Genomic DNA, 9,334 nt, shown 5'->3' with positions numbered 1-9,334 from the left:
TTCTCTGGACAAAATATTGAATGATATTGGAAGCACCAAAAGAAGATAGACGGGGCACGCACCGCCATGGAAGGCAGGCAGGATGAAGGCACTGCCATCAGCCCCAGACATGCCAGCCCTTACAGGATGCATGTGCCAATGGGAGCTCGTTTCCCAAAGCTGCCGGGCGGAACAGCTGTTGGGCCCATTCAAAGGGAAGGATGCAGTTTTGCATCGGAGCATGGCATGACTGACTGGAAGAAACCTGTCCCGATGTGAACCATCCGGCACTCTGAACAGACCCTGAGAACAGACCACCTTTCCAAGCCCCCCCCCCCCGAGCTGGTGTGGCAGTACGAGAGCTTCCATGCAGGGAGCGGTGCCCGATGACGGTGTGCTCTTTGAACCCACGACCTTGCTCTTGGAGTCAGACTGGATGACCTCCCACCTGAGACTTCCCAAGACTTTGAACAGTTCTTCACTGACCCTACAAGAAAGATACTGTCGCCAGAGAAATGCAGTATCGCCATACAATTTATCGGATCTCTTGGGAACACCAGACTGAGCAGTGACAAATATATTAAGTGGCGTAAGGGCTACCGTGAAGCATTTTTGTATGGCTTGACGGTAAAACTCCTTGAACCCGGCCCTGTTTCTGCAATGAGATGTTCCTTTAGAGTCCATGATTACACCCAAAACCCCCAAATCCATGCTGGGGTTAGCTTGAAGTTCTTAAATAGGAAGAAAGCCGAAAATGCTTTCTGTGTTGTGGGGAACACAATGATCGATCTTTACCCAAGAGACTCCTGGAATATTGTCTTCAGACACACCTCCTTGTCAGACGGTGTAGGGATATTGAGCTTCGCCAGGTACGCAGTGACTTTTACAGCACGTGCTGCAAAGGCAAAGTGACGAAGCTGGTGGTATCTTCCTCCAGCGACTACTGTGTTCCCGAGATCACCAGTGTTTTGCTGCTTCGCTGCTGTAAGATGTTGACCCATGAGTTCTGACACCTCTTTGGAATGGGACACGATCAGTGGCTCTCTTGCCTGATGCAAGGCTCCGACCACCTGGAACGATCCATGAGGAGGCTGTGAATTGGAAGGAATGGAAAGAGCGGATAGTCAAATGCCTTGCTGTTCTCCGGAAATAAGAACTTTCAGATGGAAGTAATTAAAATAAAACACTTGCATATTTAAAAAGGAGAAGAAGATGGAAGGAGTACACAGAATCATGTGACCCAAAGGAACTGGCAGACCGTCAACCATTTCAAGAAGTAACATCGGGCCAAGAACACATGGTACGGAAGGAAGGAGCCCGTGGTACATTGGAGGCATTTGTGAAAACCAAGGTTCTAGGAACGGATGGAATACCAATTGAAATGTCTTTGATCATCCGATAAAGCACTGGAAGCGCCCACTCATCTATGCCGAGAAATTTGGAAGACAACCACCTGGCGAACCAACTGTGAGACATTCGCATGTGTGCCCATTCCAAAGAATGGCAGTGGAACAGAATGTAGAAAGTATCGAATAATATCGTTAATATCACATGCAAGTAAAATTTTCTGCAGATCATTCAACACTGGTTGCATCAACAGGGAGTTACCTGAGGTTCAGGCTGGATGCAGAAGAGGACTTGGGGATAGCACTGCTGACAACAGACAGGGCTTGGCTGAAAGCCGAGAGGACCAGACGATGATGGCGTGTGCTTTACTCACTGCGCAAAGGCATTTGACTGTGAACTAGGGGTGACATTGAGAAGAAAGTACATTCCAGAACCCTCCCTTGTGCTTGTGTACAAGAGGCAGGCTTGCAAACAGAAGTGGGGAATACGGTCTGGTTTAAATTCAGGAAATCTGTGCACCAGGCTTGTAACCTTTCAATATCCTTTCTGCCATCGCGAAACCGAGCGAATAATCTGAGAGACTGGATTATATGAAGAAGCATGTAACATCAGGACTGGAGGAAGGCTTAGTAACAACCTGCGAGATGCAGACGACACAACCTTCTTAGAGAAAAAGAGGGAGTCTTGAAGCACTTACTGGTGAGGATGAAGGACTGCAACCTTCCGCGTGGACCACAACACAATGTAAAGAAACCCTCCATCCTTCACGCCAAGACTAGTAGACAGCATCAGGATAAACCGAGAAAGGATAGACGTCAAGATTTCCTTTTACTTGACTGCCGTCAATGGTCATGGAAGCAGCAATTAAGAAATCCAATGACCTCTTGCCTTGGATAAACATGCTGCACCAGACCTCTTTAAAGTGCTGACGAGCGAAGATGCATGTGAAAGTTGGACAATGAATAAGGAAGTCCGCAGAAGAATCGATGCAGTTGAATTAGAGGGTCGGTGAGGACTATTCAAAGCATCACGACTGTCAGAAGAATAAACAACTCTGTCTTGGAAGAAGCAGTCAGAATGCTCCTTAAAGGCGAGGACGTCGAGACGTCCTCACGCATACTTTGCACATGGTATCAGGAGAGACCAGCGCCTGGCAAAGGGCATCGTGCTTGGTAAAGTGGATGGGCAGCAAAAAGGAGGAAGAACCTCAACAAGATGAATGGACAGCGGCCACAACAATGGGCTCAGACATAATGATTGTGCGCACGGCACATGACCCGGCCGGGTTTCCTTCTCCTGTGCGCAGGGTTGCGATGAGTTGGAGGGGGTTGACGGTGCCTAACAACAACAGGAGTTAATTCTATCTCATGGCGATTCCATATATGTCAGAGCAGAGCTGCGCCGTAGGGTTTTCAGTGACTGATGCTTGGCGGCACCGTTAGGTAAGCAATAGACTGTTAAGCACAAGGTTAGTAGTTCAAATCCACCAGCCCCTCCTCAGGAAATAGTTGAGGCTGTCTGCTCCTGTAAAGATTTACAGCCTTGGAAACTCGAGATAGGATTGCTATGAACCAGAATCGCCTCGATGGCAGTGGGCAATGTTTACCTTGGAGCCCCTGGGGATGAATCTGAGTACTCACGGGAAGGCTGACAGTTCAACTTCGTCCTGGGGTGCCTCGGAAGACTGGCCTGGAGATCTGCTTCTGGAAGTTCACAGCCTTGAAAATCCTGCTGAGCAATTCTACTCTGCATCCCTGGGGGAGTCATCAGTCGAGAACAACTCAATGGCAGTCAACAATAATGACAGTGTGGCCAAGAGGATACTTGGGAAGTGCTAAGAACGAGGCCAGTCACATACCTGTCCCACAAATGAAGCCATGGATTAGGGCATTGAGTGCCCGTCTGCAACCTCAGGCCAGCCCACACTCAGACCTAATTTTATCTTTCAATATTTCACCCACCAATGCGCGCGCGCACGCACGCGCGCGCGCACACACACACACCTGCTCAAACCTGCCTAGGGAAGGCAAAAACCATTGGCCCAGAGTGTCACTCCATTTCTTACATGAAGCTGCCGAATCAAGGGCATCACATATTCAGTCAGGCCTGTGGTCAAGGGTGGAGAGACCTGGGTGTGAATTGACTCTGTTACTGAGTATGTGACTTAACTGATCTCTCACACCTCTAAGGGTCTCCATTTCCCCATCTGAAAAAGATACAGATTACATGGCCTCAAAGACTGGATGCAACAATTACAGTGTCAACCACCAGTCCACCAGATACTTAATGGACAGTATTGCGCATCCCTGGGAAGACCAAATGCTTTCTTCATCTTTTGACTTTGCCGCTCTCCTTGCAAGGTCAACAGCTCAAAGCCACCAGACACTCCATGGCAGAAAGATGAGGCCAACTGCTCCCGTAAAGATCAACAGCCTCGGAAACCCGGAGTTGCTGAGTCAGAATCCACCTGATGGTAGTGGATTTGGTTTGAGGTTTATGATGCTCAAGTGGTTAGCCTCTCAGCTACTGACCCAAAGGTCAGCAGACTGAACCCATCTAAGCTGTCTCGGGAGAAAGCCCCGTTGATCTTCCTTGGAAATGCCCTACCCTGAGACCCCCATGGGGCACAGTTCTACCCTGTAGAACTTGGGGTCACCATGAGTCGTGATTGGCTTGACAACAGCTGGTCCGCACTGGGTAACAGGCAGCGTCCCGGACACCAGGGGTGTGATGGTGAACAACGCCAGCTTGTCTTCCAGGAGCTTATGTTTTGGTGGGGAGACAAGAAAATAAGGTGATCTGAGAACGTGGGGCAGGCTCTGGAGAAGCCCAGATGGGAGGAGGGAGACTTCCAGGACCGAGATAGTCCCTCCCACAATTATGAAGTCTTCACGCCTAGGGGCACTCCTGCCATGGGCAGACACCAGCCAGGCACTGCTCTCTGGGGAGGCCTGTCTCCATGCCCAAGGCTGCCAGGGATGACCAGGCCTTGTGGCAAAGATGCCACTGGAGAAGTGCCTCCTTCAGGTTCTTCTGGGGGTCACACCATGCATAGCCTGGCCCCGCCTCCAGTGTCCTTTGCTCCTGCCCATCCCTGCCTGCCTGAATTGCCAAGCCAGGACCCAAGCCCACTGCTGGTCACTGAGGGAGTGTCCTTAAAGAGAGCAGATAGCCAGAGTCATGGGGCAGAGTTCATGCAGAGGGTGTGGCAGCCGTGGGACCAAGTCCAGCTTGTGTCATAGCCGGCAGTTGGGGTCGCAGGACAAGGCTGACACAGGACAAGGGTGACAGGACAAAGCAGGCTGAGTGTAGGCACCAGGCAAAACAAGGACCAGAGTCAATGAGTGTCTCCCCTCCAGCAAGAGGACCCCATCATTGAGCTCCATATCCCAAGACCCTAGGAAATGACCTATAGAAATGAATCGTCACAAGCCACCACCCCCCTCCCGGGCCACAGGGGAGAGGTGGGGGCGGGGCTGGGAAGCGCTGTTGTTCTGTCCTGGAATGAGGAATGGAGAACACTGGTCTGGAGGCTGGTGAGCAGAGGTGAAGAGGAGGCCCAGGCTGAGAAGGGTGCTTTCAGGATACTAAGAGCCATGGTGAGTGTGTGTTGTGCCCCCCGCCCTGTGTGGAGCCAATGCACATGGCGTCCACTGAGTCCATACAATGAGCTCAGCGAGGATGGGGACCCCATCACAGATGGCTAAGCTGAGCCAACGAGCGGCAGAGGTGGGACTCCCACCCAGGCCTGTCACTCTCCGGTCATGAAAATCAGGAAGCACCATGGGGTGGGGGCAAGTTTAAGCATCAGCATGGGGGGGGGGCAGATCACCAATGGGGAAATGGAGGGGTTGGTGCCCCTACAGCCACCCGTCACCTCTGTCCCCTGTGAGCTCTGCGATGCTGAGAATTTGCTCACATGGCGACCTGCAGGGCAGCAGCACCCCTGCTGTGTTCTGAGCCTGACCAGGGGTGATCCCATCTGATCACTACACATGCACCCACCCAGGCACCCAGAACCCACGGCAGTCATGGCTGAGGGTCTGTTGTACTAGACTAGACTGCAGGCCGCGGTCGGGGTGAGGGCTACTGCAGGCAGTGAAATAAAAGACGCGATCCCTCTGGCCGGGAGGGAGCCCACAGTTCTTGGGCAGTAGGAACACATGCTCCGAAAGTCACCGCAAAGGTGACTTGTGCTATTGTATAAGTACACTCTGCTACAGGAGCTCAGAAGGGGTGCATGGCCCAGTGACGAGGGTTCTTCTGGAAGTGTGTGTCTGAGGGTGTGTGTATTTATGTGTATGTGTGTGTATGTCTATGTATATGTGTGTATTTATGTGTACGTGTGTGTTTGCGTGTATGTCTATGTATATGTGTGTATGTCTATGTATATGTTTGTGTGTGTATTTATGTGTATGAGTGTATATGTCTACGTATATGTGTGTATGTGTGTGTTTGTGTGTATGTCTATGTATACGTGTGTATATATTTATGTGTATGTGTGTGTTTGTGTGTATGTCTATGTATATGTGTACATTGTGCGCATATGTATGTGTATGTGTTTGTGTGTATGTCTGTGTGTGTGTGTGTGTGTGTGTGTGTTTTCTCATGAAAGCTCTAAGGAAGTGTCCAGCCTCTCCTGCACCAGGACCCCATCAGTGCTCCCGAGTGTCACTTGTGGGGTGCTCTCTGGACGGTGCAAATGGTAAAATACGGAATGACTAACCTAGCCATGCCAACACACCCAGAGGTGGATCAGAAGAGGGGTCTGGAAGTCCGTTTGAAGCCCTCCAGGGTGCTGATCTCTGCGAGCCGTGGGCTTGCCATGTTTGGAATAGACTCCATGGACACCGACACCCACTCTCCACCTCGCCTTCACACGTGCCTTGGCTGGCCCTACGTCCTATAGCCTCCCTAGCCCTTCACTCCCGTTTGGTCTGATGACAGCACCCTATCTCTTTCTTCCCAGACTGAGAAGCCAGGCAGGAAGTAAGACTAGAAGCAAGATAAGGTGCTCACGCGGCATGGCCCTGTCTCTCGGTGCGATGGCAGATATGGAGACAGCTGCCAATGTAGCCGATGCGTTTGCAGTGAACTTCTGATTTAAGTGGACTCTGAGGGATAGGTGGAGAACAGGAGGAAGCAGACACCTGGGCAGGTTTAGGCCCTGAGTGGAGGGCAGCCAGGGCTGGCCAGAAGGAGGGAGGTGGCACCTGACGAGCCTGAAGTGGTGTGAGGATTATGATGGATGGAGGAGCCAAAGGGGAGGAGGAAGGAGGGCAGCTGTGTGATTCCTCACCCAGATGGATGGTTCCAGCAACAGCTCTGACAGGTAAACAGTGGGGCGAGGGCCTGCCCGCCTCCACCTGGTGACAACTCCTGTCAGGTCTTGATGGGAGGCTGCTGGCTGCTCCTGCCTCCTTGGTCTTTTTAGGAGGCAGGAGATTTGTTCAAACTTGGGGGGGGGGGGCAAGGATCACTCCACTGACTAGAAAGTCCAGGGGAAGGGAGTAGAGGGGTTCTCATTCTCTCTCGCCACCCTTGAACCTCCAGCAGGAGCCTAGTGCTGCCAGCTACTCCATGCTCATCAATGCCGCCTCCTCCAGGAAGTCCTCGCCTCCTGAGCTGCTGCTCCTCTTTCCCCGGACCTCCTGCCCCCACAGGAATCACTCCCCCGAGGGAAGACCCCACCATCGACTGTCTGTCCCAGTCACTTGACACTTACACTGGTTTGTACAACTGAAGCCCAGCTCTGCCCTCACGGACTGTGTGGCCTGGGGTGGGAGACAGACATTCTTTAAGGGGGAATTTGACCCATGATCTGCCACTTACTGGCTTTCGATCTTCGTTTCTGTGCCTGGCAAGTGGGGGTCACTGTCATGGCCGCTCACAGTGTTTGGGAGGAAGATTGCAGGGGAGCCAAGTGGCTGAAGCCAATGGGTGAAAACAAGAGAGGAATGAGAGCTGGTTGGGGATAGAGCTGGAGCCGGGCATACTGGTCCTGGTAGGCCACACTATGGTGCTCTGGACAAGTACTTTAGAGGCTGAGATGGGCTGGTGAGGGGACTGGAGGGACAAGGAAAGAGACTGACAGGGGCTCCGGATCCTGGGCCACCAGGGGCAACCCTGCTGCACAGGTGGCACAGAAACCGTGGCTGAGGCAGAAGCTGGATTGGGAAGCAGCAGACTTGGCTCTTTCCATGGTCTGCCTGACCTCTGTGAGCCTCAGCTTTCCCATTAGCAAGATGAACACAATCTCACTATTGTCAGGGTGTCCGGGAAGAGCAATATTAAGAACAGTTGTGAGGAGCTGTGCAAGGTGGGTATGTTAGTCTGGGTAGACTAGAGAAGCAAATGTATATGTATATCAGAGAGAGTTTTATATAAAGGGTAAGTGTACATTAAGAAAGCAAGCATCCCAATCTAGTGCCGTCCAAGCAAATAAGTCCAACATTAGCCCCTATGTCTGACACTAATCTACAAAGTCCTCCTCCATCTCACAAAACACACACAGTGACGCCAACTGCAGGAGGAAAGCCAAGTCAGTGAATGTGTAAGCATCTCAGTGCTGGCAGGGGTCTCCACACAGGTGCTCCAGCACCCAGGGCTGCATCAGAACAGATACACATGGCTTCTTCTCAGGGATATCTTGCAGGAAGTGAGCCTTGCCAGCTGAAGCAGGGAACTGGCTAAGGCAGCTGCACCCCGGTCTGACCATCAGAAAGCAAGAGACCCAAGAACTAGAAAGGCGAGGCTCACTGAGCCATTTATCCCTCCGCCCTTCAATTAACACCACCTGTGTTTATCGGCCAGATTGGCACAATAAACTTTAACTATCTCGGTGAGGTTTAGGGAGGCTGATGCTATCCAGATGGCCTGGGGGCAGCTGGAGACAGAGGAATGATAATGACTCGTCCAAGGTCACACGGCAGTGGGGGTGGGTGGTCCTGGCTCCAGCGTTGTTGGGGGGGAGTGGGGCTCAGCTGTGAAGATAGAACCCTCTGACAACAGGAGATGCGTGTGTGTGTGATGCTGCTCAGGTGAGAAACCCACCTGTCCAAATGGAAGGAGCTCGCTGTTTAAAGGAAGGTTTCCATCTGACCCTCGGCCATTGCAGGTGGAAGCCACCACTCTGGTCCAGCCTGAATCTGTTGTCAAGGGTCAAGGTGAAGGCACAGTGGTCCAGAGGAAGAGCACACACTTTGGATCCGACACAATTGCCTCTGTTGGTGGCACTTTGAGCACACTGGGAGCCACACCACCCAGACGGGGTGCTCGGGAGTGGGTGGCCCTGGCCATGCAAGCAACCAACATGCTTGGCTGCTAAGTAAATGGTAGGCTATTTGAGTCTATCCAGAGGCATCTCGGAAGAAGAGGCCTGGCCATCCACTGCTGGAAATCAACCCCTGGAGACCCTCGACATCTATGTGCACCTGGGATTTCCATGCACGGAATCACCCGAGCCACAGCTGGGAGAGAAGCTATGAGTCCATTGGAAAACACCCCCCTCTCTCCTTCTGCCCTCACTTTGTTCCAGCACGTGAGAAGGCATCCTGGTGACACAACAGTTAAGTGCTCCATGACCAACTGGTAGGTTGACGCCTTGAGCTCCCCACAACCAGCGGCTCCCCATAGCCTAGCCATGGACTTCCAGAAGGATGCAGCCTGGGAAACTCTGCAGGACAGCTGCTCTGTCATACGGGGTCGCTGGGACTTGGAATCTATGCAGTGGCCCACAATAATAAAGTCCCTTGAACACAGTAGGTGCCCATTCATCTGAGAATATTCTTCGGGGGGTGGGGAGCAGACACAGGGCTTTGCTGGTGACCCCGGCCCATCTGTGAACCCAGAGATGCTTTGGAGAAAGCCAAGGCCAGGAGGCTAGGATGCCTGGCCCTGGCTGCCGCCCCTGGCATAACCTCTCAGAGATCACGGCACTGGCCTGGGCAGCATCTGAAATCCACAAGGATGATTTTTTTCCCACCCACTGCTCACAAATATTTCTTGA

At 52.2% G+C, this 9,334-nt stretch overlaps 1 pseudogene; it reads left to right on the top strand.

The window, feature by feature from the left end:
- Positions 1-252: 252 nt before the first annotated feature.
- Positions 253-1,076, top strand: LOC142461291 (archaemetzincin-2-like; annotated as a pseudogene).
- The last annotated feature ends 8,258 nt before the right edge of the window (positions 1,077-9,334 follow it).

Source organism: Tenrec ecaudatus, chromosome 1, assembly GCF_050624435.1.
Source record: "Tenrec ecaudatus isolate mTenEca1 chromosome 1, mTenEca1.hap1, whole genome shotgun sequence".
NCBI classification, from domain to species: Eukaryota; Metazoa; Chordata; class Mammalia; order Afrosoricida; family Tenrecidae; genus Tenrec; species Tenrec ecaudatus.
The sequence above is the reverse complement of the archived record's forward strand: the minus strand, read 5'-3'. Positions and strand labels throughout refer to the sequence as shown.